General features: G+C 38.2%; 1 pseudogene; it reads right to left on the bottom strand.

Annotated features, from left to right (window-relative positions):
• Positions 1-7,278: 7,278 nt before the first annotated feature.
• On the bottom strand, positions 7,279-9,378 carry LOC149173013 (protein ASPARTIC PROTEASE IN GUARD CELL 1 pseudogene; annotated as a pseudogene).
• Positions 9,379-9,599: the final 221 nt, after the last annotated feature.

Here is a 9,599-nt window from a genome sequence, read left to right as displayed (position 1 = left end):
CATTCAGGAGGGGACTGCTGAGCTGGCATGATTTGCAAACTGAGCTGGGCAGACTGAGTGATTTCCTTGTCTAAATCCGAGGTAGAGGATTCATGATTTCTTTTCTGGGAAATTGGCTGGACTGACAAATCTTCAGGCTCAGCTGAGGGCGGATTCTGTGCCCTCATTGCTGCCTCTCCTTCCTCATTCTCCTCCTCTTCATCTGAGCTGAAATCAAAATCTTCCATGGGCGGAGGGTCATGCGGCTTCCAGCTTTTGGATTTCTTCTTGGCTTTCTTCTTTTGGGCGGGTATTGAAGGACGGGAGCTCTGTAGATGCCCTGTGTGGTGGCAGTTGCGGCAGCGGAAAGCTGTGTTCTCGTAATCCAGGTTCTGAGTCCAATGGAAGTCTCCAATTTTGATATTGATCTTGTCAGGGAGACCTTTGCTTATGTCTATTTCTGCACAGATTTTGGCATAGTTATATAAACCCTTTTCCCCTCTAGAAGTGTCTGTGTCTAGGAGGCGGCCTAGAGAGTTGCCGATCCCTTGGAATACAGCGAAGTGCCATAGATTCGCCGGAAGATTAGGAAGTCTGACCCAGATGGGGAGCTTGGTGATGATTGTTGTAGATGGATCGAAGTCTGGGAACCAAGGGGTGAGGAATAAACCTGCTGAGCCCCAAAACCATGGTCCTGCTTTTAAGGCCTTTTGGTAGTCCTCCTCAAAAGCAAACACAGTGATGAAAAAGCCCTTTGAGCATAACAGAACCTTACAATTATTGGTCCAGTTAGAGTGAATCCACTGGTAGAGATCTGTTGTGCGTGGCCATAGCCCATTGAACCTACAAATGATGCCATGCTCTGCAAATTGTTGGGTTTGCTCATCCAGCGTTGGGTGTGTTATTTCAATGGAGGGGGTTTCCTCCAGTTTGTCCACCAGAAAAGGTTTGGGAGCCTGTGCTGGTGGCACTGATTTCTCCTGCTTATGTGCATCTGGTGGAGCTTTTTCCTTGGGTTTCTGAGAATGGACCGCATCTTTATAGGAAAAGGTTGCAGCTGAAGAAGACTGTCCAACAGCTCCCCCTCTCAGACGCAGGGATAAGGTGATGGATGCATTTCTTTGAATATTATAAAAGGACAGGGGACAGGAATCCTCCAATTGTTTACCTTCATAGAGGAGACGTTGATGGATTGTTGGAATCCCTGCCTTATCTTCCAGGCATAGCTTGAGGTTCTGCGCATGATCTGAGGATCTCACTCATTGCAGCATTGATTTACCGGAGATAGGTACAATCAGAATTTGAAAGGGTTCTGAGATTGTTGTTCTTTGCTTGCCGCTGTGACCCTGAAGGCCAAGAGGACTGGTATACGCGCCTCTATCTGGGAATGAAGCCCTCCTGAGCCTCACGGTTGTTAGATCTGCAAGGTTGTGCTTAGGCCATTCCTCCACTAAATCTTGAGGGTTATGCCAGACACCTAAAACCTTTTCAGCACATTCCTTTTGATCTGAGATCGAGATCAGGCCCCTGTTTGGGAATAAGACTCGAAGGGGCATTTTGTCAAACATTTGCCCTGCATCCTCCTTGGTTCCGAAAAGAAGAGGTGGCCGTAGCTGGTACTGGATGTCCAAGCTTCTTAAATCCCTCACTCTCCAACTTCTTTCCCTTTGGACATCGCTGGCCACTGCAATAGGGACGCCATCACTCGAATCTGAGCAGTTTCGTATGCACAAGCTTGCCCTTCTGCACGGGATGACCCTTCCCATGGAACCGCTTGCTTCTTCTTTCTTCAATCCCCACGAAGCTGAGTCCATCAAGGGCTTCCAGCTAAACTCAGTGATGGCTATCTCCATGAGCCCCTTCGAGCCCGCGTGAGCCTCCGGGCCACAAACGTCGGCAGACAAGAAAGAGACATCCGGAAACCACCAGGCGACACCGTTGGGCCTGCAGCGACGGCCATTCGATCCGCCAGCAGATCTACGAGGGCGGGGGAAGGGTTGGAACGACAGAAACTGGAGAAAAAGCCATTAAACCCTGCACCTGGAAATTCCCGCGCTCGGACCTCCTTTACAGTGCATAGATTGATAAAGTTAACTGTGAAATTTAAATATAGTATGTTATTAAATAGTTTAGTTGTTAAAATGAGTAATAAACAAGTTATATTTTACTTTTAGATAATTAATAAACTTTACCAAAAATAAATTAAGATTTTGGATTACACTATTTTGATAATTATCATGCATAAGAAAGATCTAGAATTAACAGTAGTACTTTGATGATTAAAACATTTAGATTTGATATTACAGGGCCATAACCTTAACCCATTAATAATAATCAACCATAAAATGTAAGTTAAATATTATCCAATATTAATATACTAATAGTAGTTAATGAAATTTAAATTTGTAAATTTTAATCTCATATAATTAATTGCAAATAATTTTTTAATTAAACAAAAAAACATGTAATGGCAAACACATTAAAACAGATTTTATTATAGTGAATTTTAAATCAGAAAACTAATAAGATTTTTTCAATATATATTTTTATATATAATATTGCAATACAATATAAATGTATGAATTTTAAAGAAAACTACAAAACTACAGGGAAACTAATATGTATCACACCACTTCTAATAAAAACTGTATTGAAAACAAAAAAATAGACACAAGAAAATAGCCCAAATTTTTTTCCAAGTAATTGCCTTGGATTTTTTTTTCCAAGTAATTGCCCTGCACCCTCAAAAAAATAGACACAAGAAAATAGCCCAAATTTTTTTCCAAGTAATTGCCTTGGATTTTTTTTTCCAAGTAATTGCCCTGCTCCCTCTAAGAGGAGGCTACTGCCTCTTGCACCCTCTAAGAGGAGGCTACTGCCCCTTGTAACCTCTAGCTACTCACATATTGTAGGAATAGTCGTATAAAGAATATAAAATATACTCAACAAAACCCAAAAAGGAAATACTAATCCACCATAGACTTCTAACATATTTCTAAACAGTTAGCTACTAACAAATACACAAATAAGCAATTTAATCCTTGGAGAATTGGATAAGGAATGGTTTATTTATAAATAAAAATAAAAAATCAATTCATAGACATTTAATCAAATAGACAAATAACCAATTTAGTTTTTGAACAATTGGATAACGAATAATTTTGTTCATTGTGTTTATTTTATAATAAAGTTTCCCAAATTTTAATTTAATTATTAAGTGAATAGTAAAGATTTAATCTTCATGGAATATTTTACTTCTTAGTGGTAGCCTTTATGGAATATTTATATCAAATGTAGTAATGCCTTTTGTTTTTTCTTTATTAAACAGATTAATTAAAAAAATACCATATAAATGTGTTTTTTTGGGTATATGGTATTAGTAAGCCATGCTATAGGCCCGTGAACTTATAGCAAAATCTATTTACAAATTAAGAATTTCTATACTAAAGTGATCATAAATCTAGGTGTTTTAGAATCTTTAAATGTTTTTTAAATGCATCTCTATTTCACTAATAGTTTAATTTTTTAGAATTAATAATAATAATAAATTTACAATTTAGTTAATCTTTGCAATATGAAATGTACTATGAAGTAACTTTCGCTAACTATGCTAGATATATGGTCCTGAGAGATCTATGAAATGTACCATGTGGTAAGTTTTTTTTATGTAGGTATGCTAAAAATGCGGTCATGGAGTTGGGTGAATGCTACTTCCATAAAATATTGGTACCATACAGATCTGCTGGAAAAGAGTGTCAATAGAATTGATCCTGTGAGCTATCTATGTTAAGGCTAATTTGCTACCATATTTGAATATTAAATACTCGATTATTTAATTTGCTACTGCATTTGGATAATAATGAATAATTTAATTTCTTGTTAAAATATTGCCCATAGGCATGGTCTATTTGGGAATAGGGTTTATAAGATTTCCATTCTTAAAACAATAAAAATTATAGATGCTGTAGACTAAATAATTTCAAAATATTCTTACTATCCAACAGATGAAATGAAAAGCTCACAAACCATTTTTCTGCTTTTGACCTCCACTTCTGTGTTGGCATTACAAATTTTCAAAATTCCAAATGGCACATAAGAATTTTGATGGCTGTTGTCTTTTATCAGTGATTTTTCTGCTTTTGACCTCCACTTCTGTGTTGTCATTACAAATTTTCAAATAGTAAGTATTTTGATAGCTATTATTTTTTAACAGTGATTTAATTTATATAGTTGTAATAGTAACTATTAACTATGAAATTTAAACAATAAATTATCTAATTTTAAACTGTAAATTATTGAACAATTAGAAATAAGTAGTAGAACAATTTATATTTTCTATTTAGATAATTAATAAATTTTGCTTATCCCTAACGTTGGATAGTGGATTCACAATTTGGATCGTGGATTAACATAAATGCATGTATCGATAAGGCGGTGGATGCCGTTCTCAATTTAAAAACCTAATAATTTTTACAGGGAATCATTTAAATTTTACATGATAAAGTTATTACATAGAATTTAAATATAACATCATCACTTTAAATAATTTAACTGACTTTAAATTTTATATCACTGCAACTTAATAATTATCATAATCAATCACATTTTAAACCAACCAACCAAGGAATTTAAACCCAACATATTTGTGAACAGGCTGCTGGTTACAAATGTACAAACAAGCAATTTAATTCTTGGACACTTGGATCAAGAACGATTTAGTCTACAATTACAAATAAAAATCTAGTTTGAATATTTGTCTTTGAGACTACTCCAAATCATTTTATTGGAATTCTCTTTATTTTCTTAGCGTTTGCTCTTTTTGCTTTGCTAATACTCGTCCTCACTAAACCAGAAAGAAAAAATTGAGATGACGAAACCAATGAAAAAACAGTAGGAGACTTCACTCTGAAGAGAATCACTGGACAGGGAAAAAAAAAAACCAATGCTGTGCCCTTATGTTCTCGTCATATAAACATTGTTATTGTTCTTTGTTTTTTATCTGGTTTCTTTCTCCAGCAGCAATATCAGAAACGAAAATACCACACAATTGAATTTTCACAAATCTGAGGGAAACAAAAATACTACACAATTGAATTTTCACAAAATTGAGAGAAACAAAAATACTACACCATTGAAGTTTCACAAATCTGAAACATAATAATAAACAAATCTGAAACACAATAATAATGTCAAGGCCATCACTAATATGTACCCATATGAAACATAAAACATAATTGAGTGTCAGATTAATTTATATTTATATATATTGGAAAAACTTATTATAATTTGGTAGTTGTCATATAAAACGTAAAACATAGTTGAGTGTCAGATTAATTTATATTTATATATATTGGAAAAACTCATTATAATTTGGTAGTTGTCAAATCAGCAGTGACTACAAAGATTATTCCCTAGTTGTTCAATTAGCAGTGACCACAGATATAAATAGTTATTATTAGGTAATACAAAGTACATTATCAGAAGACAGATATCACTGGCTATTATTCAGTGAATCAGTAATGCAAAATACCTTGTCACTATTATTCAAGGTAAACCACACCACCTGCAATTATCTAGTTGGTGATCCATTATTATTGTTATTCAAGGTAAACCACACCACTTGGAATTATCTAGTTGGTGATCCATAAATCTGTTATTCAAAGTAAACCACACCACCTTTATCCAATTGGTGATCCATTATCACTGTTATTCAAGGTAAACCACAGCACTTAGAATTATACCCTTGATGATCGATAAAGAGGAGCAAACTTTCCCTCTTGTCAAATGAATCTGAACATTGGATAGTTAACCTGTTTTCTTACTAACAAGATGAACCTTCTAGAAATAAACTCTTAACAAAAACAATTTTAAAAAAGCATATAATATCCTATAAATTTTAAATTTAAGAATGAAATTATAAATTTAAATGGTAAGTTTTATTTAAAATTTTGTTGACATAGTAAATCCCAACAAAATGGACCAGGAATTTTTAAATGCTTTTTAATGCCGAGTCAAGGGAGCTAAATCAATTCTCCACAAACAATGAATAGCTATATTAAAAACAATAATAAAAATAGGAAAAAAAGATATATACATATATATTTGTAGAAACAAATTGAAAAGTGTAGTCTCCTAAGGTGGAGAAGAGGTAATTAATTTTGTATAAACAAATTGAAAAGGATAGTCTTCTAAAGTGGAGGAGAGGAATTGTGTGACAGTTAAAAGTGGCTAAAATCTGGGCAACAAAATTTCAAAAAATCTTGTAGAAGCAATGTCTGATTCATATTTTTCATGATGGAAATAAATTCATGATAGTAAAAATAAATTCAGCACTATCAAAAATTGATGAAAATAAATTCATGATGGTAAAAATAAATTCATAAATTCATGATAGTAAAAATAAATTCAGCACTATCAAAAATTGATGAAAATAAATTCATGATGGTAAAAATAAATTCAGCACCAATGTATAGGACACCTAAAATTATAAATTTTAATAACTTTTATTTAAATTTACACAAAATCTCTACTGATATTACCAGCCATGGAAAACAATAATTTTAAATATTGCCATCGAAAACAATAATTTTAAATATTACCAGCCACGGAAAACAATAATGTAAAACAAAAGAGTCCGACTATGTCCAAAAGATCACATGACATCTCAAGGACAACCTCACAGGTTGGGCCCAAGAATTCAATAATTTACTCCTGCCACCGCTGCCACCAACATCCCCACCACAAATCATACAAACTTCATCCACATTTTTTAAATTGCAGAGCACTTTAGCATGATACAAATTATTAAAGTTCTCAACGAAAACCCACCATAAAATTATCACTAAAAGCGAGAACAGTATTCAATTAAATTTTAAATTTTATTATTCATGGCCAGAGAGAAAAACACATAAAAGTGTGATGCAAATATATTATTTCGTAGTCTGATAGATTAATTAAAACATTAAAAAAATCCTATAGGGCGAGTAACAAATATTATGGGCCCAAGAATTCCATTATTTACACTACTGCCACCGCTGCAACCAACACCCCCACCATAAATCATACAAACTTCATCCACATTTTTTTAATTGAAGACCACTTTTGCATGGTACAAATTATTAAAAGTTCTCAACGAAAGCCCATCAAAGAAAAAAATTAACACAAGCAAGAAGAGTATTCAATTAAATTTTATTATTCCTGGCCAGAGAGAAACACAAAAGTGTGATGCAAAAATATTATTTCGTAGTCTGATACATTCATTAAAACATTAGAAATAAAAACTATAGGGCTAGTAACAAATATTACAATTCCAGACCAAAGCATAAAATATAATTTAAAAACATTTACAGCATCGACCTGTGCTCTGTTTTTCCTCACATATTTAATTCAATTACACAAAGGATTAATAACTTAAAAACGAGATCTGCAACAGTCGTACATAGCTGAGCTGAAATTAAAAAACTAGGTTATTTCCCTTGACGGAAATCAGCGCTTGTTCACAGCAAAACCCACTTGATTTTGACGGGAATCAGCACTTGTTGACGGCAAATCCCACTTGATTATTAACCCGGTCAAACGAAACTCGGGTTCCCTGCTGCTGAATATTCCCGACAATAGACAGACTCGACGACGTCGGCGCAAAGGCGAAACAGAAAGTGCCCATCGAGTCGACGGGAACCAGATAATTCTTCGCCGGAAGCGACATACTGCCGCCGCCGGGAAAATGGAAACCGACGGTCGGCACGTCGACGGAATCTTTGGAGGAGAGATCGTAGCAGGTGTCGAAGAGCGAGACACCATCAGTTGACGGCAAATTCTTCGTCCCGGCTCTGAAGGCATCGCGGAGGGAATCGTAAGCGGCCGTCTGCAGTCGCGTGACGGCGGTCCCGGAGTCGACAATGACGCCGCCGTTACCGGAGGCGTCGATGCCGAAGACGGAATCCGAGATCGAGAGCATCTTGCCGCCGACGCTGATTCCAGAGAAGGAGACATAGTAGAAGGTGTCGAGGCGGCTGTTCTTCAGCATCGGCGCTACCACGGCTCCGTTGGGCACCGCGGCCCGGCCGAACTGGAGAGTGCTCGAGGATTCGGAGTCACGGTCTACGAGACAGTAGGAAAATATTTTACCGCTTTCGTCCGTTAACTGCGAAGGGAACGACAACGCCCCTCCGCCGAGGCCAAGAAGCCCCGAGGCACCGACGAACAGTCCCTCGTTATCGTGGCCACAGCCGATGGCCATGTTCGGCACCGTTGTCCCCCCGAGTGTTAGCGTCTCCGTTGCGAAGTTCCCCAACGTGTACGACCCGTCGCCGTAGCTCACCTGGTACATGCAGCTCCCGTTGCGACTGCACCCCGAGACGTCGAGCTCCTGGCAGAGGCTCGCCTGGCAGCCGACTAACTTAAAGGTCGAAGAGGACGCCGGGGTGTAAATGGGGTCAGCTTGCTGGTAACAATCCGAACAGGGGTTGCACTGGATCCAGCTCACATCAGAGCCGGTGTCGAGCACCATAAGCTGGTCGCGCTGCGGAGAACCGACACCGATCCGGGAGAAGTATTCGCCGCTACCTTGGTCCATGCCGGAGACCACGGGGCTCTGGAAGTCAGACTCCGACATGGTAGCAGCCGATGAGGAATCGGGCCTGAGACTCGAACGTTTGATCCCGTTCACGGCAAGCTCCAGCCGTGAGTTAATGGTGGCCACCCGTGCCGCATCTCGCTTCAGCCTTTGCTGCATGCGTTCCTTGTAGCTAAGTTCCTTACCATTACGGCTTCCCTTCATTGCATCTCTGTGAACCAGAGGGATCGACCAGGTTTTCACCTCAAGGGTTTCCCCCTTAGCAGTTTCTACAGCTTCCCCCCTGGCAACTCTCAGAGCAGCCTGCACATCCAGAGTACTGTATATATCCTTCTGGGCCACCAGCTCTCTGCCATAAACAGGGCTCAACACGGCCAAAAACAGCAAAACAGCGCCTAAGGTCTCCATTTTGAGCGGCAAGCAGCAGCAAAGATACAGCAGTGTGGGTTTCAGGATATCGATATACAATGTATATATCCTCGAGATACACTGGATATTCAACACACGGCAGTGACACGATGACTAAACTTGAAGTAGGTAAGGGGCATTTACGCACTCAACCGCTAAAATGGCAGGAGTTTTAGTGGCTCAAGGCACTCTGCTGCCACCACCAGCTAACAGATCCCGGAAAAGAGATCCCTTTGGCAGGGATATTAATGGCAGCAACCCTGCTAGAACCAAAACCCTCCCCCCGTCATTTCACAGAGGCAAGCCTAGAGAGCTCTATTTTCCAGGCCACAGCAAGGCAAGTGAAGGGACTTGAGGGGTGCTCGTGAAAATAAGAGAGGCGGGCGTGGCTATCTATGGATTCGAAGCGTGTACCATGCGAACAGTGAGTCCCGCTGCCGCATTAAAAAACAATATCACATGATATCCCAAAATAAAGTACTTTTTGTTCGGACTCTCACTCTACCCCTCATTTCCATAAAACAATGGTTTTAGGTGGCCAACATTTTCACCAACTCAAGCGTTAACACACTACTCTATTATACATTATGCACCCATGGCGTAAATATATACATTATGCATGCTCCGTGTGTTTGGC

This window comes from Pinus tabuliformis, chromosome 4_2 (assembly GCF_031772625.1).
Source record: "Pinus tabuliformis cultivar Carrire ecotype Pingquan chromosome 4_2, CPIR1, whole genome shotgun sequence".
Lineage (NCBI taxonomy): Eukaryota > Viridiplantae > Streptophyta > Pinopsida > Pinales > Pinaceae > Pinus > Pinus tabuliformis.
This window is presented reverse-complemented; position numbering and strand designations above follow the sequence as displayed.